Below are 6,162 nucleotides of genomic sequence, written 5' to 3'. Positions count from 1 at the left end.
GCCAACAGTGCATGAAGGTTCCCTTTTCTCTACATCCTCATCAGTACTTGTTAACCTCTATTTTTTTATAATAGTCATTCTAACAGGTGTGGGATGATATTTCATTGTGGTTTCAATTTGAGATGATTAGTAATGTCGAGCACTTTTCCTGTACCTGTTGGCTATTTGATTGTCTTCTTTCAAGAAAATTATCTTTCTGCTATCATAAATTCATATATTATGTACATAGCACAGTGAGGGCTGTCAGTTGAAATGCTGTTATTAAAACACAGGACAACTTTTATTTTTTCATGAATGTTTAACTATGTATAACAACTCTGCAAGAAGATATTCTGGATATTTTTATTTTATACACATTTTATGTTAAAAAAAATGTTAGGGAATTCCCTGGTGGTCCAGTGGCTAAGACTTCATGCTCCCAATGCAGGGGGCCTGAGTTCATACCTGGTTCGAGACTATATCCCACATGCCACGACTAAAACTCCATATGCCTCAACTAAAAGGTCCTGCCTGCCACAACGAAGACCCAGCAGAGTCAAATAAATAAATAAAATTTTAAGAAGTTAAGCCATATAAAAATAAATAATCAGTTCAGTCGCTAAGTTGTGTCCGACTCTTTGCGACCCCATGAATCACAGCACACCAGGCCTCCCTGTCCATCACCAACTCCCGGAGTTCACTCAAACTCACCTCCATCAAGTTGGTGATTCCATCCAGCCATCTCATCCTCTGTCATGCCCTTCTCCTCCGCCCCCCAATCCCTCCCAGCATCAGAGTCTTTTCCAGTGAGTCAACTCGTTGCATGAGGTGGCCAAAGTATTGGAGTTTCAGCTTCAGCATCAGTCCTTCCAATGAACACCCAGGATTGATCTCCCTTAGAATGGACTGGTTGGATCTCCTTGCAGTCCAAGGGACTCTCAAGAGTCTTCTCCAGCACCACAGTTCAAAAGCATCAATTCTTCAGCGATCAGCTTGCTTCACAGTCCAACTCTCACATCCGTACATGACCATTGGAAAAACCACAGCCTTGACTAGACGGACCTTGGTTGGCAAAGTAATGTCTCTGCTTTTTAATATGCTATCTAGGTTGGTCATAACTTTCCTTCCAAGGAGTAAGCGTCTTTTAATTTCATGGCTGCAGTCAGCATCCGCAGTGATTTTGGAACCCCCCAAAATAAAGTCTGACACTGTTTCCACTGTTTCCCCATCTATTTCCCATGAAGTGATGGGACCAGATGCCTTGATCTTTGTTTTCTGAATGTTGAGCTTCAAGCCAACTTTTTCACTCTCCTCTTTCACTTTCATCAAGAGGCTTTTTAGTTCCTCTCCACTTTCTGCCATAAGGGTGGTGTCATCTGTGTATCTGAGGTTATTGATATTTCTCGCTTAAGTCTTGATTCCATAAATGATTAATACCTATGTTTAAATACTCCAATCTTCTCACTGATTCTATCACTTAACTGCAGTGAGTAGCATGAATAGGCCCAAGTCTTCTCCTTGATTTTGAATATAAATGGTCTTATGAAACTGTCATGTGTTGAATAGGGCATCTGGAGTGTAGTTTTGGAGATAAGTATAACTTCAAAGTGAAAAGAGACACAAATTTCAAATGGAAGTGTGACATTGTATCAAATTGCTTAATAAAAATACTGACACATGCACCTAAGCAATAAGGATCAATCATTAATTCCAGGTCTTTAACGCTCCTCTGTTTCATAAGTACTCTACTTTTGAATGAGGTTTCAGTGATCCGTATGATCATGCTCCTTTGAACACTGCTGTCAAAATTATTTTCCCTCAGTATTTTAAAGTAATAACTCAAGAAAAACAATTATACCATTGAGGGTAAAAAAAGAAGAGGAGCAATGATAACAAAATGCTTCTCTGACATCCCAGGCTAGTCTAACTCACTACAGGAAAATATGTTTAAAAGGTGGGATAGAATGTCTACACAAATAATTTTTCCAAAATTTTATTTGTTTTAATTGAATGATCTAGTGAGTTCAATAAAACAACCAAAGACATTCCTTCCAATCACTTAATATTCACCAAATAGACAAATTTCTTGGAGAAGGCAATGGCAAGCCACTCCAGTACTCTTGCCTAGAAAATCCCATGGATGGAGGAGCCTGGTAGGCTGCAGTCCGTGGGGTCGCTTAGGGTTGGACATGACTGAGCGACTTCACTTTCACTTTTCACTTTCACACATTGGAGAAGGAAATGGCAACCCACTCCAGTGTTCTTGCCTGGAGAATCCCAGGGACGGGGAAGCCTGGTGGGCTTTTGTCTATGGGGTCACACAGAGTTGGACACGACTGAAGTGACTTAGCAGCAGCAGCAGCAGACAAATTTCTATTTAAAATAATTAAAATTGTTTTAATTTTAATATTAAAATCTTCATTTTCGCCACCAACTATGTTAGTTTTGAGGAGGAAGTTCTCAGTCTATTTTAAACCCGATGCTCATTAAATACATGAGAACAGACCTTCGTGAGCAATATGGATGGTGTCTCAGAATGGGAGACAGCTAAATATAAATGTGTGTCTATGTTTTCACGTGGGCAGAATTTTGCTGTTCATTTGTATGAATATTCTGTTGTTATGTCACATACTATAAAGAGACTTCTTTTAGAGTGCAAATTCAGAAACATCTATTCTCTCAAATCCTTCATTGGAAGGACTAATGCTGAAGCTGAAACGCCAGTACTTTGGCCACCTGATGTGAATAGCTGACTCATTTGAAAAGACCCTGATGCTGGGAAAGATTGAAGGCAGGAGGAGAAGGGGAAGACAGATGAGATGGTTGGATGGCATCACCGATTCAATAGACATGGGTTTGGGTAAACTCTGGGAGTTGGTGATGGACAGGGAGGCCTAGTGTGCTGCAGTCCCTGGGGTCTCAAAGTCGGACATGACTGAGTGACTGAACTGAACTGATACTCTCAAACATAATAAATATATGTTTAACTATAAATGTCCAAAATAATAATATAACATTAAGCAATTTTCAAGATTAAATATTTTAGATATTTATAAAAACCTAATTTCAGTGTAAATTACCTTTACATTTCTGTAACTGTAAAAATATACTGCAATGGTGAAATTTAACAGATGAAAATCTGTAACTTCTAGAAAGGTAGAATACAAGAGAAAAAAAAATGTTAAATCTCCACATAAATTATAGAGGAAGCTCTGAAATTTTTTTTCAGATAAGTAAAACAGTTCAATTCACATTTTAGAAATTCATAGCAGATTTCTTATTAACACTAGAACATCACCATCCAGTTGAGTGCTGAACCCTGTATTTAATCTGTATTTTCATTTTCTTTACATGCTTTACTTAATTACTAATTTATCCAGTGTTTACATCTACTGTTTCAAATACAATCACAACAAATAAGATAGATGAAATGAATGAATAGATGTGAATTTTTGGTCTATCTGTAATGCTTGAGAGTAAAATTTTGGATTGTTGTTTAGTCGCTAGGTCATGTTCAACTCTGCAATACAATGGACTATGGACCGCCAGGCTCCTTTGTCCATAGGATTTCCCAGGTAAGACTACTAGAGTGGGTTACCATTTCCTTCTCCAGGGGGTTCTTCCCAACCCAGAGATGGACCCCAGGTCTCCTACTTTAGCAGGTGGGTTCTTAACCACTGAGCTACCAGGGAAGCCCCAAATTTTGGATCCAGCCTATTAAATTATGAATTGAATGGAACATTCAGATGCAATTTTAATTCCAAGACAAAGAAATTTCATTTATGTTTCTTTAATTTCAGATTTTTACTTCTACAAAGGATTTTACTTTTAAAAAGTTTAAAATCACTATACAGTTCAGAGGAGAAGCTTGATTTTTTTCCCAGAAAGTAAAAAGTCCATATTTGAAAGAAATCATCCCAGATTTCTTGCTAATGCTAGAATAGATTTATTCAAATGTGTGTTGAGTCCTCTATTTTACCGATATTCCTGTTCCTCAAGATATTTTTGGAACTATTTTTGGTAACTAACTTCAGAGCTCATGGCACATTATTTAAATAACTTCCTAATTCTGTGTTGAGCATCAGTGAGATTACAGGTTTTGTGTGTGTGTGCGCGCACTAATTTTTTAAAAAAAATCCTTCAGGTGGCTTTTCCGGCCAATGCAGATATAGAATATTGAGCCATGCCTTCATTCTTTACTCCAGCTACCCACAGTCTGTCTGCATTCATGGCAGCATGGATAAAATGAGAGGACTGAGAAGACTAAGGTGGACTAAGAGCTAGGAACCAAGCTCTTCCTAACACTTATCAAAATCATTCTTGTGCACACACACACAATACTTAGTGCAGATTTCTGATCATGAAACTTCAAGATAAAGACACTTGAATTGAATGAGATAAAATGAAAGTGTGGGAAGCAATACTGCAAAAGGAGTAAATTCAAAGCAGTGAATTATCATGGCTAATTCCTTTAAATAGGTTTATGCACTTGACAGAAATCATAGAAAATGGATTTTTTTTCCTCCATAATAAAGGATCAAAAACATTTCTGAAACTACTTTTTTCCCTTTGGGACAATTTTAATACAGATGAAGGAGCTTTAGAAGAATGAGTTAACAAAAAACACTACTTAACCATCTGCTAGAACACAATGTGGAGCGTTTTCAATGCCTCTCAGCTTCCTTAACTGAATTTCAGAATGCAAGCATTAGTATTAAGAATAAGAACTAAGGATTTCCTGAAATCATTTGGTTTTTATCCTTCCTGTGTCTAGTATACTTTGCAACCCCTTCACTAACTCTCTCTACTGCTTTTCCATTTTCTGAAGTTTAAACTTAAATTTATGTTTATTTGGCTTATAGAAAACCATAATGCTTGTCACATGGAGAGAATATGAGTTATAAAAATAGTCACGAGGGGGCATTAGTTTAGGGACAACATACATTAACATTTTTTGCAGAATATGAGGGTTGTGCCTCTGCTATTGTATACTGGTCTATCAAAGGAGTTCTTTCTTTGTCCTAACTGATAGACACTATTGGTAAAAGTGGATACATTTCTAATATAAATCTAATGTATTTTAATTAAAAAAATTATTCACAAAGTCATTTGAACATGAGCATGATTTCCTATCTAAATGCTTGTGTGAGGACAAATCTACTTTCTCGAATGTGCTTACAGGAAAATTATAATCATATAATAGGCAACCTAAAGAAGTCTGTTGTTCGCCTTCCCTCCGCGAACCGGGTCCCCTCCCCACAGCAAAACGGCTTCTCTTCCTCAGCTCAGCGACAGGGGCTTCCCCTCAGTCGCCGCCGGCCGAGCCCCGCCGCACCCGCGGCCACCGTGCAGTTTGTGTTGCTTTTTAGTCGTCAGGGAAAGCTTCGACTGCGGAAATGGTATGGCCCATTATCAGACAAAGAGAAGAAAAAGATCACAAGAGAACTTGTTCAAACCGTTTTAGCACGGAAACCTAAAATGTGTAGCTTTCTTGAATGGCGAGATCTGAAGACTGTTTACAAAAGATATGCCAGTCTGTATTTCTGCTATTGAGGACCAGGACAATGAACTAATTACCCTGGAAATTATTCATCGTTACGTGGAATTACTTGACAAGTATTTTGGCAGTGTGTGTGAACTTGATATCATTTTTAATTTTGAGAAGGCTTACTTTATTTTGGATGAGTTTCTTTTGGGAGGAGAAGTTCAGGAAACCTCCAAGAAGAATGTCCTTAAAGCAACTGAGCAGGCTGATCTACTGCAGGAGGAAGCTGAAACCCCACGTAGTGTTCTTGAAGAAATTGGACTGACATAACTCTCCTCCCCTGTTGATGACTTCCTGTGGCATTTCACACACTGTAGATGGTCACTACCTTCATGTCCATGTTAGCTAATGGTGTAAGATGATGTCTTGTCGGTATTACTGTTCTGCTAAGCTGCTTCATTCAGGCCTACACAATTTTTTTTAAGGGAACTTTGGTTAATCAAGTGATAACAAGGGACTTAAATATGAATTAGAATGAATGCAGGGAAAAAAAGGTACTTTTTTCTGGCTATTTTAAAGTTTATAGGTCTGTTTCTCTTGAATAGGTTATTATCATTACTTTTGATTATGTGTATCTATGAGTATGACACAATCAGGCAATATACATTTATTATTCTCTTTGGCAAAAAAATCGTGTG

The 6,162-nt window shown here is 37.8% G+C and overlaps 1 pseudogene; it reads left to right on the top strand.

The window, feature by feature from the left end:
- The first annotated feature begins 5,094 nt into the window (after positions 1-5,094).
- On the top strand, positions 5,095-5,940 carry LOC129557090 (AP-1 complex subunit sigma-2 pseudogene; annotated as a pseudogene).
- Positions 5,941-6,162: the final 222 nt, after the last annotated feature.

Source organism: Moschus berezovskii, chromosome 7, assembly GCF_049115385.1.
Source record: "Moschus berezovskii isolate FMDL1 chromosome 7, NW_MosBer_1.0, whole genome shotgun sequence".
NCBI lineage: Eukaryota > Metazoa > Chordata > Mammalia > Artiodactyla > Moschidae > Moschus > Moschus berezovskii.
This window is presented reverse-complemented; position numbering and strand designations above follow the sequence as displayed.